Here is a 26932-nt window from a genome sequence, read left to right as displayed (position 1 = left end):
AAGCTTTTAAGTTTCATTAGATCCCAATTGTTTATTTTTGTTTTTATTTCCATTTCTGTAGGAGGTGGGTCAAAAAGGATCTTGCTGTGATTTATGTCATAGAGTGTTCTGCTTATGTTTCCCCCTAGGAGTTTGATAGTGTCTGGCCTTACTCATAGTAGTTTTGATTTGCAATTCTCTAATGATTAGTGACATTGAGCATCCTTGCATGTGTTTGTTGGCAATCTGTATATCTTCTTTGGAGAAATGTCTATTTAGGTCTTCTGCACAATTTCAGATTCGGTTGTTAATTTTTTTGATATTAAGCTGCATGAGCTGCTTGTATATTTTGGAGATTAATTCTTTGTCAGTTGCTTTGTTGGCAAACGTTTTCTCCCATTGTAAGTGTTGTCTTTCCATCTTTTTTATGGTTTCCTTTGCTGTGCAAAAGCTTTTAAGTTTTATTAGGTCCCATTTGTTTATTTTTGTTTTTATTTCCATTTCTCTAAGAAGTGGGTCAAAAAGGATCTTGCCATGATTGATGTCATGGAGTGTTCTGCCTATGTTTTCCTCTTAGAGTATGATACTGTCTGGCCTTACATTTAGGTCTCTAATCGATTTTTCAGTTTATTTTTGTGTATGGTGTTAAGAAGTGTTCTAATTTCACTCTTTTACATGTAGCTATCCAGTTTTCCCAGCACCTATTATTGAAGAGGCAATCTTTTCTCCATTGTATATTCTTGCTTCCTTTATCAAAAATAAGGTGACCATATGTGTATATGTTTATCTCTAGGCTTTCTATCCTATTCCATTGATCTATATTTCTGTTTTTGTGCCAGTAGCATATTTTCTTGATTACTATAGCTTTGAAGTATAGTCTGAAGTCACAGAGCCTGATTCCTGTAGCTCTGTTTTTCTTTCTCAAGATTGCTTTGGCTATTCAGGGTCTTTTGTGTTTCCCTAAAAATTGTGAAATTTTTTGTTCTGGTTCTGTGAAAAATGACATTGGTCATTTGATAGCAATTGCATTGAATCTGTAGATTGCTTTGTGTAGTATAGTTATTTTCACAATGTTGATTCTTCAAATCCAAGGACATGGTATATCTCTCCATCTGTTTGTATCATCTTCAAATTCTTTCATCAGTGTCTTATAGTTTTCTGCACACAGGTCTTTTGTATCCTTAGGTAGGTTTATTCCTAGGTATTTTATTCTTTTTGTTGCAACAGTAAATGGAGCGTTTCCTTAATTTCTCTTTCTGATTTTTCATCATTAGTGTATAGGATTGCAAGAGATTTCTGTGCATTAATTTTGTATCCTGCTACTTTACCAAATTTATTGATTATCTCTAGTAGTTTTCTGGTAGCATCTTTAAAATTGACTATGTATAGTACCATGTCATCTCAAACAGTGACATTTTGACTTCTTCTTTTCCGATTTGGATTTCTTTTATTTCTTTTTCTTCTCTGATTGCTGTGGCTAAAACTTCGAAAACTATGTTGAATAATAATGTGAGAGTGGACAACCTTGTTTTGGTTCTGATCTTAGAGGAAATGTTTTCAGTTTTACACCATTGAGAGCGACCTTGGCTGTGGTTTGTCATATATGGCCTTAATTATTTTAAGGTAAGTTCAATCTATGCCTACTTTCTGGAGGGTTTTTATCATCAATGGGTGTTGAATTTTGTCAAAAGCTTTTTCTGCATCTACTGAGATGATTGTATGGTTTTTCTCCTTCAATTTGTTAATATGGCTTATCACATTGATTTATTTGCATATATTGAACAATCCTTGCATTCCTGGGGTAAATTCCACTTGATCATGATGTATGATTCTATTAATGTGCTGTTGCATTCTGTTTGTTAGTATTTTGTTGAGGATTTTTGCATGTATATTCATCAGTGATATTGACCTGTAGTTTTCTTTCTTTGTGACATCTTTGTTTGGTTTTGGTATCAGGGTGATGGTAGAATGAGTTTGGGAGTGTTCCTCCCTCTGCTATATTTTGGAAGAGTTTGAGAAGGATAGGTGTTAGCTCTAATGTAAATGATTGACAGAATTAGCCTGTGCAGCCTTCTGGTCCTGGGCTTCTGTTTGCTGGAAGATTTTTAATCACAGTTTCCATATCAGTGCTTGAGATTAGTCTGTTTATATTTTCTATTTCTTCCTGGTTCAGTCTGGGAAGGTTGCACTATTCTAAGAATGTGTCCATTTCTTCCTGGTTGTCCATTTTATTGGCATATAGTTGCTTATAGTAATCTCTCATGATCCTTTGTATTTTTTCAGTGTCAGTTGCTACTTCTCTCTTTTTTAATTTCTAATTCTATTGATTTGAGTCTTCTCCCATTTTTTCTTAATGAGTCTGGCTATTGGTTTATGAATTTTATCTTCTCAGAGAACCAGCTTTTAGTTTTGTTGATCTTTGCTATTGTTTCCTTCATTTCTTTTTCACTTATTTTTGATCTGATCTGTATGATTTCTTTCTTTCTGCTAACTTTGGAGGGTTTTTTGTTGTTGTTCTTCTTTCTCTAATAATTTCACCTGTAAGGTTAGGTTGTTTGTTTGAGATTTTTCTTGTTTCTTGAGGTAGTGTTGTATTGTTATAAACTTCCCTCTTAGAACTTCTTTTGCTGAGTCTCATAGGTTTTGGATCATCATATTTTCATTGTCATTTGTTCCTAGGTATTTTTTGATTTCCTCTTTGATATCTTCAGTGATCTCTTGGTTATTTAGTAGTGTATTGTTTAGCCTCCATGTGTTTGTGTTTTTTACAATTTGTTTCCTGTAATTGATATCTAGCCTTATAGAGTGTGGTCAGAAAGTACTTGATACAGTTTCAATTTTTTTAAAATTTACCAAGGCTTGATTTGTGACCCAAGATATGATCTATCCTGGAGAATGTTCTATGAGCATTTGAGAAGAAAGTATATTCTGTTATGTTGGATGGAATGTCCGATAATTATCAATAAGTGCATCTTGTTTAATGTGTCTTTTAAAGCTTTTGTTTCCTTATTTATTTTCATTGTGGATGATCTGTCCATTGGTGAAAGTGGGCTGTTAAAGTCCCTTACTATAATTGTGTTGCTGTCAACTTCCCCTTTTATGTCTGTTAAGCATTTGCCTTATGTATTGAGGTGCTCTTATGTTGGGTTCATAAATATTTACAATTGTTATACATCTTTTTGATTGATCCCTTGATCATTATGTAGTGACCTTCTTTGTCTCCTGTAATAGTCTTTATTTTAAAGTCCATTTTGTCTGATATGAGAATTGCTAGTCCAGCTTTCTTTTGATTTCCGTTTGCATGGAATATCTTTTTCCATTCCCTCACTTTCAGTCTGTATGTGTCCCTAGGTCTGAAGTTTGTCTCTTGTAGACAGCATTTATATGGATTTTGTTTTTGTATCCATTCAGCCAGTCTGCCTTTTGGTTGCAGCATTTAATACATTTACATTTAAGGTAATTGTCAATATGTAAGTTCCTATTACCATTTTCTTAATTGTTTTGGGTTTGTTATTGTAGTTGTTTTCCTTCTTTTATGTTTCCTGCCTAGAGAAGTTCCTTTAGCATTTTTTGTAAAGCTGGTTTGGTGGTGCTGAATTCTCTTAGCTTTTGCTTGTCTGTAAAGGTTTTAATTTCTCCATCAAATCTGAATGAGATCCTTACTGGATAGAGTAATCTTGGTGGTAGGTTTTTCCCTTTCATCACTTTAAATATGTCCTGCCACTCCCTTCTGGCTTGTAGAGTTTCTGCTGACAGATCAGCTGTTAACCTTATGCAGATTCCATTGTAAGTTGTTTGTTTTCCTTTGCTGCTTTTATTTTTTTCCTTTGCTGCTTATTTTTTTCCTTGTATTTAATTTTGATAGTTTGATTAATATGTCTTGGAGTGTTTCTCTTTGAATTTATCCTGTATGGGACTTCATGTGTTTCCTGGACTTAATTGACTATTTCCTTTCTCATATTAGGGAAGTTTCCTACTATAATCTCTTCAAATATTTTCTCAATCCCTTTCTATTTCTCTTCTTCTTCTGGGACCCCTATAATTCGAATGTTGGTGCATTTAATGTTGTCCCAGAAGTCTCTGAGACTGTCCTCAATTATTTTCATTCTTTTTTTCATTTCTATGCTAGTTATTTCCACTATTTTATCTTCCAGGTCACTTATCCCTTCTTCTGCCTCAGTTATTCTGCTATTGATTCCTTCTGGAGTATTTTAAATTTCATTTATTGTGTTGTTCATCATTGTTTATTTGTTCTTTAGTTCTTCTAGATTCCTGTGAAAAGTTTCTTGTATTTTCTACATTCTATTTTGAAAATTTTGTATCATCTTTACTATCATTACTCTGAATTCTTTTCAGGTAGACCACCTGTTTCCTCTTCATTTGTTTGGGCTGGTGGGTTTTTACCTTGCTCCTTCATCTGCTGTGTATTTCTCTGTCTTCTCATTTTGCTTAACTTACTGTGTTTGGGGTCTCCTTTTTACAGGCTAATAGTTCGTAGTTCCCATTGTTTTTGGTGTCTGCCCCCATCGGGTAAGGTTGGTTCAGTGGGTTGTTTAGTCTTCCTGGTAGAAGGGACTGATATTTGTGTTCTGGTGGATGAGGTTGGATCTTGTCTTTCAGGTGGGCCAGATGCGTTTGGTGGTGTGTTTTGGGGTATCTGTGAACTTAGAATGATTTTAGGCAGACTCTCTGCTAATGTGTGGGTTTGTGTTCCTATCTTGCTAGTTTTTTGACATGGGGTGTCTGGCACTGGAGCTTGCTTGTGGTTGAGTGGAGCGGGGTCTTAGCGTTGAGATGGAGATCTCTGGGAGAGCTCCTGCCAATTGATATTACATGGTTTTGGGGTGTCTCTGTTGGACAAATGTCCTGAATTCAGCTCTCCCACCTCAGAGGCTTAGGCCTGACAGCTGGCCAAGCACCAAAATCCTGTCACCCACATGGCTGGAGAAGATGAGCTATGAGTTGGGTTTCAGCCACTGCCCTGTTGTAGCTTTGTCTCACCTGTCTCCAAAAGTCACCCAGATACATTGGGTTATTCAACCATTCCTCAGAACTTGCACATGCCAGTCTGGGATTTGTTGATGTCTTGCTGATACCCTTCACTGAAATACCTTGTGTTCATGGTGATGAGATATATGCTAATAGTGTTTGTTCTCTTCAGTTCAGAGAGTGGGACAGTCTGAGCCTTCATGTGGCTAAGTCAGGAGCAGCTGACCAATGGTCTCAAAGTGATAACATTTCAGATTCCAAGAAGGTTTTCTGCAGTGCCCGAGCAATAGTTCCAAGCAGCTTCTTCACTCAACTGAAGCATTCTGACTGGGGAGCTCAGTGAGACCCTCAAACGAGGATTTCTGCTGGCCCTAGAGCTTGACTTGCCCACCAAGGCAAGGAGCTGAGGAGAGCATCTCCCAGCCCATCTCACCAGAAGAGTGGACACCTGGAAGCTGCGCAGCCAACAGCACAGGAGCTGAGAGGTGGGTCTGGTTATCTATTTTACATATAGTAAACTTACATACCCATTCTTTTTAAAACTTATTTATTTATTTATTTTTGGCTGCACTGGGTCTTTGTTGCTGTGTGCAGGCTTTCTCTAGTTGCAGTGAGCTGGGGCTACTCTTCATTGTGGTGCACAGGCTTCTCATTGCAGTGACTTCTCTTGTTATGGAGCACAGGCTCTAGGGCACGTGGGCTTCAGTAGTTGCAGTGCATGGTCTCATTAGTTATGGTCCATGGGTTTTGTTTCTCTGTGGCATGTGAGATCTTCCAGGACCAGTGCTCAAACCTGTGTCTCCTGCATTGGCAGGCAGATTCTTAACCACTGCTCCACCAGGGAAGCCATACTTTACCCATTTTTAATTCCTCATTGCCATAAGATCTTCAGCCAAATTGCTGTCAACTAAGGGAATATATAGCAGACATTTTCTTATTTATTTATTTATTTATTTATTTACTTATTTTAACATCTTTATTGGAGTATAGTTGCCTTACAATGGTGTGTTAGTTTCTGCTGTATAACAAAGTGAATCAGCTATACATATACATACATCCCCATATCTCCTCCCTCTTGCGTGATTTTAAAAAAAAGAAGAAGAAGAAGAAGAAGGAGAAGAATACTTGGCTTCTAGATTTTCAAAAGCTGAAGTCCTAACACAAACAACAGGAATGGAAGGAACTTTTTCAAGCCCCTGTGATGCTACAGAATAAGTAGATATACTTCTCTCTACCCACATTTGAACTGAGACATGGGGAGCATCAGAGAGAAAACAAAATAATTGTCAACTTTGCAAAGATTCCTGAGAAATGGCCTTCTACCTTGTGTTTCCACCCTTGTCTGAGTTTTATGAGAAGGAGAACAGTATAATTCCTAAATAAGTTTTGGGATTCTGGAGCAGAGAATACCTTAACCTCGTTTCATAAGCATGCATGAGCATCATGTTCTAGAGTACCCTCTACATGAATATTTTGCTGTAGCAATAAAGTTACATATAATCATCTACTGTGTCTGGATGTGAGATTGCCCTACAGAGCTTCCCACGGAGCCAAAATGGTATAGGATAACATCCAAAATTTCTCTATGGAGAACGCAGAGCTGCAGAGAATAACACGCTGGTCAGGGTGTTGAACAAGCAGAGTGAGGTGTGTAGATACTTTATCAGAGCCCTGATTTTTAAAAATGCCTTCAAAATGCCAGAGGGGTATATCGTTTGCTGAATGGGGATAGGGAAAATAAACAGCTACAAAAGATACCAAAATGGGTCAGCAGTCACCAAGAACTCAGCCACCTTTCATGGGTTTTGATGAAAGGTCAGAATGAGTCAGAAACACATGCAACTTTAGAAATAAAGGGAGAACACAATAACTCTTAATGTATTAAGAAACTAATGAATTATTTGAGTTTATCAACAATTGACTAATTTTTGTTTCACCAAGAGGCTAAAAAGATCTGGTGGCAGAAATTAGTGTCATGGGGAAAAAAAGTTAAAATGTTTGCACACCACAATTGATATAGCTTTACAAACATCCTTACACAAAATTAACAAATTGTTGCCATTTATTGAGTGCTTATTTTTTGCCTGCATTATTTTACCTTCACAACAACCCCACAACTTAGAAATCATTACTACTGCATTACTATTTTAAAGGTAAATAAGGTTTAATGAGTTGCCCAAGGTTAGAAAGCAAAGAGGTGGTAGAACCAGGAATTAAACACAAGTATACTCATAACAATTCTACTTCTAAAAACCATACCATATATTTATAAGCAGAATTAAGTAGAGGGATACTGGTGAGTGAGCATACACACTGAAACTGAATTGAAGGTTTTGTTTACCTCTTACCTCAAGGGAACTGGTTCTCTAGTTTAAGGATTCTCAGCCTTGGTACTAATTGAACTTTAGAGCCAAATAAATATTTATTATGATAGGCTCTACTGTGCCTGGTTGGGTGTTCAGCAGTATCCCTGAACTAGATGCTAGTAGAGCTTTCACCCACGGTTGGGACAACCAAAAATGTCTCCAGACGTTGTTAAGTGTCCCCTGGAGGCAAAATGGCTCCTAGTTGAGAAGAACTGCTTTATATTTAAAGTGACTGAGGGGTCACTCAAATGACCTTTCCTTTACTAGCTGTCCTGATTCTAGTTTTGAGATTTCTTGTGATCTCACAATTTGAATACTAGTAATTAGAATAGTTGGGGACATTTCTACAATTCACTGAAAGAAATTGCATCATAAGACACATTTTCAAGTTTTATTATTCAACCATTCTTTAATTAAATTGCTTTATTGCTCAGCTGAAAATTCGTAGGCAGGTCAATTACTTTATGTATAGCTTCTCATTTCTAAAATAAATATCATAATGTCAACTTTGTATAATAGTTTAGGAGGATAAAATGAAACAATAAACACAAAACTCATTTAACTATAACGCCAGGAGACTAAAACCATATTTACCTTGACCATAACCTCAAGGGGAAAATAAATCAAGGACCAGTGGAACTCTGAGAGATGTTTGACTCATGCCTTTACTCAGTTTTAATTCCTTTATTTCCACCACATGAAATTTTTCCTTAGATAGTTTTGACTCGCCATGTGTGAGGAAATATATGTGATTAGGAGAGACACTGATCACTTCAAACAAGATAAAGTGTTGTAGGAAAGTTATTAAAAGGAATACTAAAATTATTGAATTGTTCTTCACAGTGAAGAAACCATGCTGTGTATTTTTATGGGCTACCAGAAGAAAGAATGACCGGATCAGGAATAAAATCTTTAATTGGCTATACAACATTTAATAAAGTCAAATAAGTTGCAAAGTGCTAAAATTACAATACTGATCATGACACATACCCTGGCTTCCAAGTGATGTCACTGATTCTAGTGTAATGATAACTAGACTACTAAAAATAGGAAAAATAGGAAAATTATCTGTCTTTGAAGATCGATGCTAGGGTTGTTAGATAATTATATAAAATCAATTATTTTAATTATATATGTGTATAACATCACATATGTATAAATATAATAGATTTTACATAATTATATAATGCCCTAAAAAGTAAAGTTAAAATTAGGAGTTACATCTTGATATTAGGAAGAATTTAAGTTTAGGACCAACGGAAGAGAGATTTGTTTACTGTAGAAATCATTACCTGCAGAAACGATATGCACATAACAAACAAAAGATTCTAGAAAGCTTAGATGGATTAAATGGGTAAGTCACAATATATAATGTTTAGATGATGAAATACAGTAGAAGAGAAAAGAAATAAAAATGTTATGCCTTCGATCTTACAAAGACTTTATTTTCTGCTGCTAGTCCTATAATGATAATAATCAACAATTTTCTGTATGTAACATACTTAGTATGAAGGCAATATTTTATTTGTATAGACAAATAATTCTGTCAGTTCTTTCTCTAAACTCTTAAAATAGCAAACAAACTTAGTTTAAGGACTTGGACTTAATGTGATCTGCAATCAGTTCTTGGTACAACTACAACAAAGAGTATAATTTTATAAGCTGAGAATCCACACAAAGTATAGCAACTTAAATATTAATATAAATAATTGATCCATAACAATAGCTTTTATGTGTCTGGGTGTATGATTGGAAGGACAATTCTAATTAACTGTTTCAGCAGTGATCTGATTAGAAACAACCCAGAGTATAATAACCTTGCTAAGAGTATAGCTTTTATTAAGATGACCTTTCAACATTACTGGCTTGTTATATATCCAGTGGACTAAATATGATGATTTTTTATTAATTCTTGATCAAGCAAGATGTTTAGGATAAAGAAGCCAGATATATCAATGATATTTTTAAACATGAAAAGTCAAGATTATTAAATATGCCCTTCTGAGCAAGCAAGCATGAGAAATTTAAAATATGCTTTGCCTTTCACAACAACTTCATATTATTCAGAAATTCAACCCTCCAATGAACTCTATTTGTTGATTCATGAAAGAAAACAAGGCAATTGTATTATCTCAACCCCACTGACTTTTTAAGCCATTGGGTTAGAGCTATTACACTCAATAATCGCAAAGAAATATATTAAACTATAATGAAGTTTTTTTGAGTAAATTGGGGCACAACCTTTTCATATAAAAAGTGAAAACTCATTGAATTGGAAAAATAATATTTCTATTAAGGACATTTAACTCACTAGATACATGTAAAACATCATCATTGCTCTTGTAAAGTTATCAAAGTGATTAAAAATAACATAAAAAGTACATTCCAAAAATTGACTGAGTCATGTTTGATAGAAAACATAAGGCCAGAATATTTAATGAATCTCTACTTTAGACTTTTTTTTGTTTTGTTTCTATCGACTATTTAATATTATCTCATTCCCTTTTTGAATATTTTTCTCTTTTGAATATAATAATGAAATGAAAAAGCACATATTTACTGAGCATTTATAATATACCAATTTCCTTTTAATTTCCTCCAAATAAGAACAGAATAGAAACTATGTTGGGATTATTAATCAGTTATAAAGAATTAACAGTGTACTATAATTATAGCTACACTATATGCATAACAACATTATTATCAAGTTGTTATGGAGACAAACTCTCATGACTGATGTCATAGTTATTGTATAAATGGACATCTTTCACTAAATTTCTTAAAATTCAGGAAAGCTAGCTAGATCACAAAAATGTAATGAATATATTTTCATTTCAGTCTGTTGTTTACAAAGTGTATCTAAAATATTTAGAAACTAGGGCTTCCCTGGTGGCGCAGTGGTTGGGAGTCTGCCTCCCGATGTGGGGGACGCGGGTTTGTGCCCTGGTCTTGGAGGGTCCCGCGTGCCGCGGAGTGGCTGGGCCCGTGAGCCATGGCCGCTGGGCCTGCGCGTCCAGCTCCTGTGCTCCACGGAGGGAGAGGCCATGGCAGTGAGAGGCCCTCATACCACAAAAAATAATAAAAAATAAAAAAATAAAATATAGAGAAACTATACTGCCAAACTATGAAATGAACAAAACTTATGTATTTCAGTAGAATGGTAAATATTGTTATAGCATTAAATAAAATATCAAAAATAATTTTGACATAGTTGATATAATAAAGAAATTAGTAGAGTAGTAGTGTGAGTTTGAAACCACATTATAGGGACTTCCCTGGTGGTTCAATGGTAAAGAATACACCTTCCAATGCAGGGGATGTGGGTTTGATCCCTGGTCAGGGAGATAAGATCCCACATGCTGCGAGGCAAATAAACCTGGACGCCACAACTACTGAGCTTGTGTGCCACAACTAGAGAGCCCACATGTGCCACAAACTACAGAGCCCATGTGCTCTGGAGCCCATGCCCCACGACTACAGAGCCCACGACCCCTGGAGCCTGTGCACCACAACTAGAGAAGAGAAAACCCGCATGCCACAACTAGAGAGAAGCCCACGCACTGCAACGAAAGTTCCCACATGGCTCAGTGAAAATCCCGAGTGCCACAACTAAGACCAGGTACAGCCAAAAATAAATACATAATAAATATTTTTTAAAAGAAACCGTTTTACAAAAATGCTTATTTTGTGGGAAAGGTAGAATAAAGTATTTGTTAGAATTTAAAAGCTACTTTTACTAAGTAATAATGATAATTAGAAAAATATAAATTAATCTTTTCAAAAAATAAGGGTTGTTATTAGCATAGGTATAAGCAAAGACATATCAAACTGTGGACCCTTTAGATAGAAAACTTTTCTTCATTTCAGGAAGCATGGAACATTTTACAAAAGTGGGTATCATGTATAAATGATACAATCTCAGAACTTTCTGGAAAAAAAAAAAACCCAAAATTATAGACCCTGTTATGTGAGCATAATGTAATAGAACTACAAATTAATTAAACACACACACACACACACACACAAACAAGTTACTCTGCCAATTAGAAGTTAACGAATAGTCCTGAATGTTACTTGCAGTAGAATAACTCAAAGTGCACTTACAGGCTCTTTAGAAAGTAAGTAGATAAGACAGAGCAGTGTTAAGTTCATGATCTTCAGACTCAGGCTGAAGTGATATGAAGCTGAAGAAGTTACTTGACCTTTTTAAGCCTAAAATTATTTTCCTATAAAAGGGCAATAAAACCAGGACTAAACTCAGTATGTTGAAAAAATTAGAGATAGTTCATCACTTAGAGCTCCTAGCAGTCTTATGTCAAAGGATTTACAATGCTAAAATCATATTTTTCTCCTTCCTCTCTTTCCTCTTTCCCCCCTCTTCTTACTGCTCTTTATTTTTTTAATATAATTGCCTGTTATGGAATAAAGACAGATATGGTCAAATAAGGCCAAATATGGACTTAATCATAGATTAGTTTATTTATTTTTATTATCAAACAATAAAAACTGAAAGTCCTCATTCAATTTAGGAATTTAGGACAATATTAACCATCACTGAGGAATAAATTTGTAAGAAAATCTATTGAAGGAGAAGACATATTATTCTAAGGATTATTATTTTCCCAAAATTAATCTCTAAATTCATGCAACAATAATCAGAATAGTAATTCCAAACAGAATTATATTTAGAAATTAACAGTATAGGTTGTTAAGAAGAATATGGACTTTCTTAAAATAGCACAAGTAATAATTATAACAACATAGTGATACTATGTGCTATACTGTGCACTCTCAAAAGGCCAGCGAAGTGCTATTTTACATGTATTATCTCATTTTATACTTCAAAAACAAAACTACATGGAAAGCGACATAATTATGTGCAATTTACAGATGAAGCAGGTGAAATAGGAAAAATTTGAGTATTATTTTGAATGTTACACTTAGCACAAAATTAACCAAGCTGGAGGATTTCAGAAATTGTGTTCTTAAAAAGTATACTGTACATCTAAATACAAAATGTAATACCTACACTATCAAATAATAAGTTACTCTGCAATGTAGTAATTAAATAAATGTGGCACTGACAAAGGAGAGAGGGATGAAAATGAATATTCTACAAACAAGCCTGAGAATGTATTAAAAATCTTGTGGGAGAGAGTTAACACCGCTTGGGAGTACAGTGTCTACTGGGGACAAATATCAGGATTCTCTTCTAGTGTTTACTAAGGAATTAAATATTTGCTGTAAAAATAATTTTATTTTGGACATGGATTGCTTAGAATGTTAATGCCAAATAAAGTAAAACTCAGCAGCTCCTGTCTTTAAGTTTGCAAATCAGTATCAATTCAACAATTATTAATTAATTGATACTAAATTAATTCTTACAAAGGCAGTGCAAATATGATATATTTCTAATGCATGTGGTGTCTTGTATTACATATTATTTTTAAAACACTAAACTATGCTCAGGAAAAATATTTCCTTTTGTTAAGTATAGATTGAATGCCCTAGGAAAATTTAGATACCTTTTCCTGCCTTATTCACATAGATCTAGTTTTGTAGATATGAAAGTAATATTTAAATGGAACAGTCCTGATTGGCCATTCCATATGTAAATTAAGAGGCACTCTCTCCATCTCAATGAAGAAGTCACTTTATTGTGTATTTGTGCATACTGGAAATCCCTACATTATTTACTCTTTAAAAAAAAAATTCTCACAGTGAACTAAATATGTTAACATAGTCTGCCCTAAAAACTTGACTTTGTTAATAAATTTGTATACTTTAATAAGTTTGTGGAAAGTCTGTTTAATGTCTAAACACCTCTATCTCACCTTGAACTGAAGATGATCTGGTATAATTTATTTAAACCAAGCCCCTAGACTTGAAAAAGTACATATTTATTAACAATCCACTAGAATAACTGTTCAGGAGAGCAAGGACTGAGATTTTTAAATAATGTTTTTTAAAATTATACCCAATGTCTAGATCAGTAACTTGCCCCTTGTAGATGGTCAAAAAATACTTGTTTAACAAATGAATGATATAAATAGTTAATATGTTTGGGTACTTATTATTTTCCAGGTATTGTGCAAAGAACTTTAAGTGGATTACCTTGATTAGTGCTCACAATAACCTAATTAGTTAGTATTTTTCTATTCCACATTTATAAATGAGGGTTTACATGTCAGCTTTTTTATTAGTTTTTTTTTTTTTTTTTGGCAGGGGGAGGGCAAGTCAATGAATCTGTTTCTCTCTCTGAGTCTCTCCTCATCTGTAAAATGGAGATAATAAGCTTATCTGGCGTAGGTCCTTAGAAATAATGACTAAAATAATAAATTATTATCACAGTGCTAGACACATAGTTGATAGAATAAAACCACTAAAAGTATTTCAATGGGCCTTCAAACTGCACTTTTTTCACATCTTATAATGACAGTTAACTAAATAGAAGTTGGACATAGTTTTCCTTGCTTGAATCTGTATAAACTTGTTATTTCTGGACGCTTACCTAGATACTGTGACTGCTCATTGTTTTTAGTCAATAAAGCCTTTAAGGACCATTTGAGGTAAGGATAGGAGTTCTGAGTATTGTCTAGATATTTTCTTTCAGTTAATGTCAACATAAAATATTTTTTATTTTTTAAATTAAAAAAAAGAAAATATCAAGAAAACTTCAGAATAGAAGTCATCGTCTTGGATAAACAAAACAAAATAAGAAAAAAAGTGAATGATGCAGAGACAGTAGTGGATATTATTTTCAGAAATTATGCACTGCCAATGTTCTCAATGTTCCAGAGAGGAAAGTAATATGGAAAACCATGGGCACAGAGGACTCTGTGTTAAAATCTGATACAGAAAAGCAGGGTGTTAAATGCAAAGAGGTTTTAGAAATACCATAACCAGTTTATTTCAAATATATTTTCCTTTTATCCATGTACATATCATTGTCTAAATAGTCTAAAAGCATTATTTCAGTAAGCAAAATATACAATATTCTGACAGAAAAGCATCATCATATTCTTATTTTCTTTCTAATAAGTCTATAAAATAATGATGAGTCTTACAATTGATGGCGTTTCAGATTTCCTAAAATTCAGTAGTTCATGCATTCAGACAGAAGAAGAAGAAATTTTATATACAGCAACTCAAAACTGTTCTTCCTTCCAGAAACAAAAATTTGACTGATACTACCCACAAAGCATCATGGTGATTACATTAGTGTCTTCAGCATAACTTCCTTCAAAGCTGTATGTGTGTCAAGCTCTTTTGTTATCAATAATGCCTAAAGACATAAAAAAAATTGAGCATGCAATAAAGTTCTTTAAACCACACATATAAAATATATATTATTGATAGAACAAATGTTTGTTGATATTATAAATGTTCTAGGCCCTGTGAGAAACTATGAGAACTCAGTCGTGCGCAACAAAAGACATTTCGCTCCCTCGTTGCATTTGGTACTCAATGTTACGTGGCGAACAGAGTATGTTGAGGTGTATGTTAGGTTGATTTAACTAAGTCAAAGAGGTAAAAGAAGATATTATTGAAGAAGTGACCCTTGGGTAAAGGTCTGATTGAGCCAAAACTTTTTAACTTCATGGAGACAGTATGGGGGATTATTCTAGGTATTCACATTGATATAGTCTTACTTTTATGGCCATTGTGAGGATTGAGGTGTATATATATATTGCTTTGATCAGCTCCTGGAACACAGTAAGAGCTCACTTAATATGTTAGCTACTTGCATTCTCCTTCTTTCTCTCCTGTTCCTGCCCCCCTCCTCCTCCTTCTAATTATCATTATTAAAATAAATAATGACATGTTCAAAAGCCCTATGTCATGAGATAGTGTGGCTAATAAAAAGTGTCTCAAAAAAGACAGGTTGGCTCCAATGGAAAGAGAGAAAAGAAAGTTGTGTAAGATGAGATGCAGAGGGAGGTGAGAGTCAATCCAGCCAGAGCTTTGTATGCTGAGCTGTTTTTCTTAAATTCTAAGAAAGATTTCAAAAGGAAAAGGGGAAGAGTGAATATGAACTAATTATATTTGAGCTTATACAAGACGATTCTTCCTCTGTTGAGTCACAGAGATTGAAAAGGGGTCACACTGGATGTAGATCCATCAATTAGATATCCTGGTAGTTATCCAGAATAAAAAGTGGTGCCATGGAGGATATAACTTTTATTTTGTGCTCAATAAATATTTTATTATTTGCATACTTTGAAAATACAGATGGGTAAGTAGGCAGTGCATATAACTATTTTATTAAAATGGGTACTATAACTGAATTTCTTGTAATTCCAGAAGCAACATATACTTGAGCTAAATATTTAATGTTTTACTGCCTTTATCAATTTTTGACAATCACTAAATGCTATTTATTTATTATTATTGTAATAACTACTATCATCATTGAAATTAGATCCTCAGATAATAAAATATATAACATGTGAAGCATTCTGAGTTCCATGGAAGAAAAATAAGTAATATAAATATAAGCATTTTTCATAACCACAGCAGTGTCTCATATACTTTACATAAAATATAATTTGATTCCTAACATAGACATTCAAAATGAAATGGTTGATTGATTCATTTCTAAGTTAAATATCTTCACTAATAACAACAGCAGTATCAGACAACCAACATCAACAACAATAAGACACTTACTGGGGCCAAATCCTATGAAAAACATTTTTTAAAAGTAATAAGTAGGTAGAAAGAAGACTTGAACAAAGACACGTGAACAAGAACAGGATGTTCAGATCTCAGTCATAAGTGTTTCGCTTAAACAAATTAAATTAACTTGGGAGATATTATTTAAAGAGGTAAATAAGAGCTAATTGGATACCTCTAAAAAATAACTGGCATAACAAAATTCAGGGACTCTTTGTAAGATGGTAATTAAGAAATTAAAGTTATTTCTTATTCAGGAACAAGACAAGGATGCCCACTTACACCACTTTTAGTCAACATAGTTTTGAATTCATGTGTACCACTTTGTGGTCTCATGTCAGGCTTGAGAATAGAGACATCCCTTCAAATAATGACAACTAACCTGGGAAAAATATTTTGAATGATTCATGATACAGTACAATACAAGGCACTAAAAAGCGGCAGGCCACCTAAGTGGGTTAAAGATAAAAAAGTATAATGAAAGTATCTGATATATTAACATTGGGTTGTAAAAACAACTCAAGCTAACTGCTCAAGATATCACCTATTGCTAAATGAAGTGCTTGGTTACCCACTAGCCAAAAAAACCCTGACTTAGTATCTCAAATACTACCTATTGCCTGCCTATGAATGACACTTAACCTATGTGTGTCTAGACAACTTTCAATTACACTCAAACCAGTCAAATAAATGCAACACAATTGTACTTCAGTATGCTACAAAGCTACAGTCATTGAAACAGTGTAGTATTGCCACAAAAAGACACATAGATTAATGGAACAGAATAGAGAGCCCAGAAATAAGCCCATACATATATGGTCAATTAATTTATATCAACAGAACCAAGAATGTACAGTGAGAAAAGAACAGTCTCTTTGATAAATGGTGCTGGGAAAACTGGACAGCTACATGTAAAAGATTAAACCTGGACCACATTCTTACATCATATGCAAAAATAAACTCAAAATGGATTGAAAACTTAAGACCTGAAACCATAAAATTCCTAGAAGAAAACATAGGCAGTGCATTCTGACTTAGCAATATTTGTTTGGATCTGTCTTCTCAGGCAAGGGCAACAAAAGCAAAAATAAATGAAATGGACAACAATCAAACTAAAGAGCTTTTGCACAGTGAAGGAAACTATTGACAAAACAAAAATGCAACCTACTGAATGGAGAAGACATTTGCAAATGATACACTGATAAGTGTTTAATGTCTAAATATATGAAGACCACATACAATTCAATATCAGTTAAAACAATCTGATTAAAAAATGGGCAGAGGATCTGAACAGACATTTTTCCAATGAAAATTGACAACAGGCACATGAAAAGTACAAATCAAAACAACAATGAGACGTCACCTCACACCTGTCAGAATGGTTATTATCAAAAGAAAACAGATAACAAGTGTTGGTGAGGATGTGGAGAAAAGGGATCCCTCTTGCATTATTGGTGGGAAGGTAAATTTGTACAGTCACCATGGAGAAGAGTATGGAATTTCCTCAAAAAAGTGAGAACAACCATACCATCCAGCAATTCCACTTCTGGGTATTTATCAGAAGAAAACAAAAATATTAATTTGAAAAGGTATACGCACCCCTATGTTCATTGCAGCATTATTCACAACAGCCAAGATATGGAAACATCTTAAGTGTCTATTGGTAGATGAATGAAGAAAATATGATTTATATCAAGGGAATATTTCTCAGCCATAAAAAAAATGAACTCCTGACAATTGCTATAATATGGATGGATCTAGAGGGTATTATGCTAAGTGAAATAAGTGAGACAGATAAAGACAAATACCATATGATTTCACTTATATGTAGAATCTAAAAAACAAACAAACAAACAAACAGAAACAGAATAATATATACAGAGAACAAATTGTGGCAGCCCAAGGGGTGGTGTAGGAGAGGGCAAAATAAGTAAAGTGTATTAAGAGGTGTAAATTTCCAGTTATAAAATAAATAGGTCATGGGGATGTAATGTACAGTATAGGAAATATAGTCAGTAATATTGTAATAACATTGTAGGGTGACAGATGGTTTCTAGACATTGCAGTGATCAATTTGTAATATATAAAAATGTTGAACCATTATGTTATACAGTACACCTGAAACTAATATAATATTGTATGTCAAATATACATCAATAAAAATAAAAAAATCATACCGACATTGAAAGAAATAACTTTTTTGTTATTATAACACTCAATATTTATATTGAACAACATTTATGCCCTGGCTATGTACCCATGAATAGATGCTTAATATGTTGTTCATATATAAGAGATATGGGTCCTGTGGATACACATGGAGCAAACACATAGTCAGAAAGTTTCCAGGATAATATTTACTCATCAAAAGTAACCTTTATATTTCCAGTAAAAATTCATATTTTCTGAAGTTAAATCTTTCATTGCAATCTGTAATTGCTTACTTGTAAGACTGTAGGTGTTTTATTATGTTATTTTTAATAAAGAACTATGTAGAAGGACAGATTCCAGGATGATAAAATGTATTATTCTAGGGATGCCAGCAGGTATGAGGAGACATAATGAAGGCACATGATATTCTTTGAATGATTATCTCTTTATATTTACTATTTCACTTATTAAAATGATCATATATTCCTGATTTAACTTGCAAATCATCAAATTAAAAAGTAAAGTTTAAAAATGTGAAAATCTTTTAACAATGATTTCAGCCAACATGACAATCACTAGATTTAAAATAGGAGTTTCTATTAAATTCACAGATTATTGAACAACTTTCTTCAATAAGTTACTTCAACCTCCAGCATTCTATCTGTTGAAAAGTATCAGGAAAAAATCAGTCTCACACACTTTCTTGCCATTTTCCTTTAAAAACGATTTTATGTGGGTTTTAAATATATTAAAATGCAGAGTTGTATGTATCTACCTTCTCTCTCTCTCTCTCTCTCTCTCTCTCTCTCTCTCTCTCTCTCTCTCTCTCTCTCTCTCTTCTGTGTGTGTGTATGTGTATGTGTGTCCATCTCTCTGTCCATGTCTTTTTGTCACACAAACACACACACACAAAACTGATGATCAACAAAAAGAGATCAATTCCTAACTGATTTATGCTTAGAAATATTTATGCTTAGAAATCAAGCTATTTCAGGGACTGATTTTCCTTGTTTTAGGTCTCAAATATCTGTTTTAAGGCAATTGAGTATGGTTAAGACCATGTGTGTTAGAGCCTTAGTGTTCATATTCAAATGCAGATTCTTGTTTGTTTGCCATTCATATGGCCTGGACAAACTATTCAATCTATATGCCTCAGTTTTCTCATCTTTAAAATGAATGTAGTAGGCATGCAGTAAGTCCCCTACATACAAATGAGTTCCATTCTGAGAGCACGTTCGTAAGTCTAATTTGTTTGTCTAATTTGTTTGTAAGTCCAACAAAGTTAGCCTTGGTACCCAAGTAACATAATCTGCTATATAGTACTGTACTGTAATAGGTTCATAATGTTTTTCACACAAATAATATATAACAAACAGAAAAAATAAAGAAAATATTTTTAATTTTACAGTACAGTACCTTGAAAAGTACAGTAGTACAGTACAACAGCTGGCATACAGGGGCTGGCATCAAGTGAACAGGCAAGAAGAGTTACTGACAAGAGAAAAGGGAGGAGGTAGGAGATGGTAGAGCTGAAGGATCGTCAGCAATAGGAGATGGAGGGCAAGCTGCAATTTCACTCATGCCTGACGTTGGATGGCCTAGGTTCTAGTTCCTTTGTGGATTCAATTCCATCTACCCTCTTGAAAAAACGATCCAGTGATGTCTGGATAGTAGCTCTTTTTTTTCCTCATCCTAGATGACATGGTAGCTCTGGATTGCATCCCGAATGGCTGCTGCAGCCTGCATGTATCATTCTACATTTGGGTCCTCTGCCTCAAAAACTAGCAGTGTTGCTTTTACACTTGCTTCTGACATCCTGGGATTGAAATAAAGATAATGTACTACTGTACTCTTTACAGTACTGTACAGTAAAGTACACAAAAGCACAACCACTTGTAGAGGATGCACGCACGTAACAATGTATGCCAGACACGTGAACTAACATGATTGGGCACGTGGATGCACGTTCGCATCTTTGAAAATTCGCAACTTGAAAGTTCATACGTAGGGGACTCACAGAGTTATTGTTAGAATTACATGAGTCAATATACGTAATACTCTTAGAAGAGTGTTGGATGTCTAGAAGGTATCAACTTTTATCATTTCCTGTGTCTGTCTATGGAAAATTTCTTTCTCATATCCTTGAAGCTGACATGATTCTACTACTTATACAACAAATTTCTAGCATACATTTTATCCCTCTTTCTTTTGTCTCTTTTTTTCCCTTTCCCCCTTTTTTCATTTATTTTAGCTATGTCTTCTGTTGGTCTTCAAATGATTTCCGAGTCTCTATGTATCACAGCGGTGAAAGTATAGTAGAGCAGAGTTAACTGCTTTTCTAAGCATCAATAAAGCATATTTAGAAGTAACCTTAAAATGCTCTGCATATCAATATGCAATTGAACACCCCCAAACAACATACTATTTGGCATAGTTACAATAAATTTAGGGTCCCTTAATATCAAGATTTATAAAAATTTTTTCGTGAGTAATCCATTTTCATTCCCCACTTCCTGGTTCCACTAGTGCAAGCTGTGTGACTTGGGTATTTATCCTCTCAGTTTCCTCATCTGTAAACCAATGAAAAAAAAATAACTCATGCTATGGACTGTTGTGAGAATTGAATGAAATAGAATATGCAAGGTATTCAAGATAATGTCTGGCTCATGGTAAACATTCAGCAAAAGTAAATTATTCATATTACCAGTATTATTATTAATTTTATTTGGCCCAATGACATGAGATGTTTTTATCATCAAGCAAAAAAATATGTACAATGTTCTAAGTCTTTTGGGAGAGGGTTGGGGACTGATATACAACATAATGTAAGTACTTTCAGACAGCAGCAGCAACACACAATTTTTATAGACAGAATAGATCAGTGCTTCAATAAATGTAATACTCAGCATGTAATAATTCATCTATTCATTTATTTAAATTAATAAAATATTATAATTCATCTACAAAATGTTTTCTCAATCTTGGCATTACTGATATATATATGTATATATTTATATTTATATATATTTATATGTATTCTTAGTACCCAGATTCAAATGCTATCTTGGTTGGGTCATATAATTATTTTTTGTGGGAGGTTGTCCTGTGTATTATAGGCTGTTTAGCAGCATTCTCACTATCTTCCCCCTAGAAACCAGTTACACATCCCATGCCCTAGTTGTAACAATATCTCCAGACATTGCCAAATAGCTCCTGGCAAACAAAATTATCACTGTTTGAGAATTACTACACTACATTGATCTCCAGAGATGACAGTATTAGCTGCTCATCCTCAATAACAAAATATGACTTATGTTTGAAAGTAAGAGAATAAAACAACATTTAGGTTATTCTTACAACTAACAGTACCATTAGCAATCTGCAATAATTAGCTCTTTGTGGGACTTAATTTGGTCTAGTTCCAATGTAAACTCACACCTTTTTGGCTTCACTAAGGTTTAACATCAATCACACTGTTATCTTCTTTCATTTTATTGATTAAACAAGAAACAGCGTTTGGACTTTAGCTACAACAAGATAGCACTTTAAATATGGACAATATAAACCGATTGCACTTGTTTTGTGAACTTCCCTGAACAAATGCAGTTTTTTTTCTGTAAAAAATATTCTGGCAATCTCTGTAACCCAGTGAAATGCACCACTCCTCTTTACCAGTACAGAAAACAATGGAAATAATAACTCAGGCTTTGGGGACTAACAAACGTACACAAAATTATGAAAACATATTTGGAAATGAACTCAAAACATCCTTATTGAATCAAATAAGTATTTGTAATTTGAGAGTTTAGAGTTTTCAGAGTATGAAGCGAAACTAGTCCAAAATCAAGATGAAGAGGGTACATAATCTTATGATGCAAAATAAATTTTTAAACATGGCACCAGCAATATAAATAATAAGGAATGGGGGTCTTATTGTATATGCATTGTTCATGAATATATGCATGTATATGTGGATATTTATGAGAGAAGATTAACAGTTTTTATCAGATTCTCCAATACTTTACTCCAAATACTACTATACTATATTGTGTAACTTATTTTTGCTATTGGTAGGTCTAGTAAAACACTTGTTTTGAAAATACAGATTTATTTCAAGGCATTTGATATGTGCATAGAAGTAATATGTCATATATAGTTATGTGATATTATATATAGTTATATATATGATATATATATGCTATAAACAAATATATCTATAAAGCATAGGTACATTTGCGTCTATATAGTTATAAATATGTTTTCTTATTTGAAATGGAATCTGCAAGAACACTAGGTGGATGCAGAAAACTGCACCCAGCTGAATACAGCCAGGTAGCAAACATACTTCAAAGTGTACCAGTGACCTCAATTCATTGTGTTATTAACTATGACCACCTACATCTGGTGTCCAATCTCTAGAACTCTCCTTCTATCACTGTGTAATAATGCAGGAGCTCCAATTACTCTAAAGTCCTCTTCCACTATCAAAGTTTAGGTACTTTTCAAGGTTATGTGCCGTATTTATTGTTCTATGTCTATATGTCTTAATTATTAAGTGTGTATAAAACTGTGCTACAATTTTTATTAAGGTCTTATAATTTTAAAAAACTATGTCATATTTAAATATGAAGTTTTTGAGTGTTACACCCCTAACTCCATTTTCCCACAAGCACTGTAGCTTTCATTGCACAATTTTGTGTATCACAGTGGTTTTCAGGAACACGTATGTGAGGTTACAGCAGGCCCAGCTGTAGTTTAATGCTATTGGTGGATACTCTTAGAGTTGTTGGAATTAGCTGTTTCACAAGCTGTTTCACTAAGGATTTTGTAACTAATGTTGAATGTGGGAATGTTAGCATTGAATTACTACAATTTATTTCTTAAATATTTTCCTTTTTACATAAGAAGAGAAGGCATTGTTATTTTAAAGAGCAGATCAGATGAATGAACCATTGGGAAAAAGGAGAAAGATGCAAAAGAGGAAACAAATTATGAGAATGTTCCATTCCTTAATCATCCTATAATTAATTTCTTATTCCCTCTCAAAGGGATAGAAAGCAGGACATGTGCCATAGCACACAGAAGGTGGCATTAGCTCCTGTGTTACTGTCAGTAGATTTTGTGTAAAAATCAGCTGTTGTGGTGTGGATGGCTCAGCATGTTCTGACCTCCTGTCCTGCACTGTGGTTTAACTACAGACACCCTCAGATGACTGGCAAGGCCTGAGCATACCTGGCTTCTGGTAGAGATCAGCCCTTTACTTTAATGATGAAATTATTACTTATACTCCACATAGTACCTTCTGTAGCCTCATCATTAAATTCTTCTTTAGCCTAAAACAATAATAACTAGACCCCTAGGGGAAAACAGTTTACAATTTGCATCTGTATCATTCCAATTGTGTTATCAAAAAAATAAAAAAAAAATTTCCAAGTAACTTTGTTCACTTCTACAGCTTGGATTTTAAAGTTACCACTATCTGATGTGTTCTAATAGCAAAAGAACTGGAGAAGGAGTTTATAAATATAATTCTTACTCTTCTAAAAATGGGAATAAAATATTTTCTTACACACACACATATACACACTCACATATTACAAATTAAATGTGATCAATCGGATATGTTATTACTAATTGCACTGCCTCTGTATTAACAATAGAAAATCATGGAGTTCAAAATCAATGATATCATAGGTGTGGAGAGAGAGCTTCCACTCTCTTCCAACGCTGGGCTCATGTCCTTCTTTGTCCTCCTTTTGTACCTCAAAGAGAAGAAAATGTGCAGTATCTGTTAAACTGATTTTTTTAATAGCTAAGAGTTATACTAGCAAACACAGAATATTCTAAGCACTGTTCTAAGCACCTCACATATATTAGGACATTATATCCTCACTGCAGTGTTAGTCTTGTCTTACAGGTGGGAGAACATTAGCACAGAGTGGTTGAGAGACTTGCTGAAGAGACCCTTACAATTTGCTATGCTGCCATTCTGAGTCATATAAAAATGAAGTAATGCTGAGTTTCTTATAAGCACAGTTGGGCACTTACATTTTGGCCCCTCACTATGTAAGAGAGAGGAAAAGGAAAGTTCTTGTCTGAATTCAGGGTTACTGAATTGTGAAGGACTCCATAGTGCTCAGCTGTAATGCATGTTTCATTGTTATTTGAATCATGTTCTCATGTAGGGCTCATTGTATAATTTTTAGAGAGTTAGATTAGACATTTCTGACTGTACATGAGTTGAGATGAGAAATACAATCAAGGTGAATTTTTTGACCTGGAGGGTTTGGGAGTAGAGATCTGGCTTTCTCAGAAGACTATAAAGAAACTGTATTAAGTATTTGAATAATAGTTCCATATAGAAGAAAGCCAGATCCCCCCTATAACTTTTATTATCTTCCTTAGTAGAGGAGAGCACCATTTCTCTTGCCTGTAGCCTTGAACACTGAATCCAAAGAGTAAAGAGAGAAAGGTAATTGGAGAAGGAAGAGGAAACAGGGTATGCAGGTTTAGGGGAAGTTATGTGTGCCTTTTTCTATTCTATGGGTACCTCAACCTTTCTATATTCTTCCTCAATGTAGGATAACATGCTAAAATATAGTTAAAATTATTAGGCATTGATTGAGCTATGATTACTACTGAGCTCCTTAAAATACTCGAAGCCATGCCTGCCCTCTATTTCCACTCATCCTGCCTCCTCCCATTCCCATCCTCCAACATGGGGACTCACTAACCTTTCTCTCTGTCTATCCTCATGGATTTACATGGCTGAGCACATATAGATGATAACTTGAATCAGCCTCCCCAACACCACCAACCCACACCCTCAAGAAACAGTCATTTCCCTCTATTTCTAGTTCCCTTTTGCTAAAAGAGTAACTTGGGACATGGCCATCTCTAAATCATCACAGATACAACTGACTACATATATTCTAAAATTAGAAAAGAATGACTAAGGATACCTACAGAAGATTGAGGCTTAAAATCTAAATGCCCTGCTCTCACTCAGCCTTTTCTAGAGCTCGGCAACTTAGCCAAGGCTTGTTAAGAGTGTCTCTGACTTAACAAGCATAAAAATAAAGCATGGGGTGTTTTAGGAGCCCCATGGGAAGGAGGCATGAGGACAGGAGATTATTGATTTCTACAAACCTGGTCATCACCTACTGTAACAGGATTAAAACCACATCTTTAAGGATTAGCAAAAGTTTTAATCTTGATTATGTCAAGCTTTCTATTTTTAACCATTATGAAATATTTGGAGTTTTTGTCATAAAATTATGAAAATTATTTGATATACTTTTGGGAGGATGAGAGTATAGGGCGGAATGAGTAGAAGAAGCTGAAATGCGTAGTTCGCTTTTCAATCGACACTCACAAGTAGTTTCCTTTCACTTTCTATTTTTCTTAAGGATTCTGAGAAAATAAATGTAATATAATAGCACTAAGAAAGAACTGACACAGGTCCCATGACACATAACTAAAGTGCTTACAATTAATTCAAAGCTTATTTAAATAAGGTCCTGCACAAAACTAACCACACATGTGATACTTTCTTGGCATTAAGTAACTTAAAATAAATTCAAGAAGCCTTAGTCAAGGAAGCCCTTTAGGTGGTTAGATTTTATTTTTCAGTGCTCTCCATGAAACTTGTTCTCTAAGAAGCTGCCAACTTTACCTTTGCAATTATAACCTTCTTACCCAGGTGGAGCTCCCTCTAACTTCCACTTTGAGTTCTGAGCCTATTGATATATATCTAATATTTAGGTTGACAACAATGTTATTTTCAAGAAATTAGATGTGGAGTCAAGCAGATGGAAAATCTATGATTAGAGTAGGTTGAACCAGAATTAAATAAGTTTAAGTGTACATCTAAATATGCTGGAATAGGCACATTCATTCAACAAATATTCATGTATGACATTGTTTTTTCAATCTCAATGGGTAAAATAATTACCTGAGATATTTTTTAAAATATGAAAAATTCAGGGCCCCACCTCTGGAGTTTTTGTTAAGTAGGTTTGGCATGGGGCCAAATCCCTAGGGTTTTTGATGCAGTGAACACTGACTCCTTTGGAAAGAAATAAAAGTGATTTAAGAGAGAGTTGTCTCTAAATTTATTAAAGACTGAAAAGATGGCAAGAAAATAGTCTTTGCAATTGAGTATTTCATGAATGGAAAAAAGATGTTGAGGTAATTATACTAATAAAAAAATACCACAACCATCCATGTGATTAAAGAAACAAGCACACAGGACTGAAAGACTAGAGAGGAAGAGACCTAACTGCAGCACAGGCTTCAATCTGGAGACACAGGAACTGAGTACTGGAACTCTTTAGGAATTAACTGGGACACGACAGAAGTAAGGATGGTACAGACAGAGGAAATAAACAGCATGTCCAAGGACAACCAAAGCAAGATATTCTCTCAATATAAGGAATTACAAATTGCTGAGCCCAAGAATGAGGTTGCATGAGGGAAAATGAAGTAACAGAAGTTCTGGAATCAGGTAGTGCTCACAATGAGTGTCACTGCCCCTCTTTGCCTTGATCTGGGATTTGTTCTAAATCTAATAAAGAACATTTTTTAAAGTGTTGTGTGAAGGAATACAATCACTTTATTTGAATGATGAGAGACTGGGGGCAAAAAAATAAATAATAGAGATCTATTGCTATAATGTAGGCAAGTGATAATGAAGACAAGGGCAGTGAGAACGCTTTGGGGTTGGCAGGGGATTGACTAGAAAGGTACTCAGAAGATAAAGTTGAGAGTAT

General features: G+C 34.3%; 1 protein-coding gene across 3 annotated transcripts in view; it reads right to left on the bottom strand.

The window, feature by feature from the left end:
* LRRTM4 (leucine rich repeat transmembrane neuronal 4) overlaps positions 1-26932 on the bottom strand; it is an 881514-nt gene that overhangs the window by 763615 nt on the left and 90967 nt on the right. The window contains exon 4 of one of the 3 annotated variants that reach the window (XM_067007314.1): positions 23811-23923. The exons of the other annotated variants lie outside the window; for them this stretch is intronic. The gene's annotated coding sequence lies outside the window, so the exon portion shown is untranslated. Of the gene's footprint in view, positions 1-23810; positions 23924-26932 lie in introns of those variants that run through there. 3 annotated transcript variants of the gene reach the window in all.

This window comes from Kogia breviceps, chromosome 11 (assembly GCF_026419965.1).
Source record: "Kogia breviceps isolate mKogBre1 chromosome 11, mKogBre1 haplotype 1, whole genome shotgun sequence".
Classification (NCBI taxonomy): Eukaryota; Metazoa; Chordata; class Mammalia; order Artiodactyla; family Physeteridae; genus Kogia; species Kogia breviceps.
This window is presented reverse-complemented; position numbering and strand designations above follow the sequence as displayed.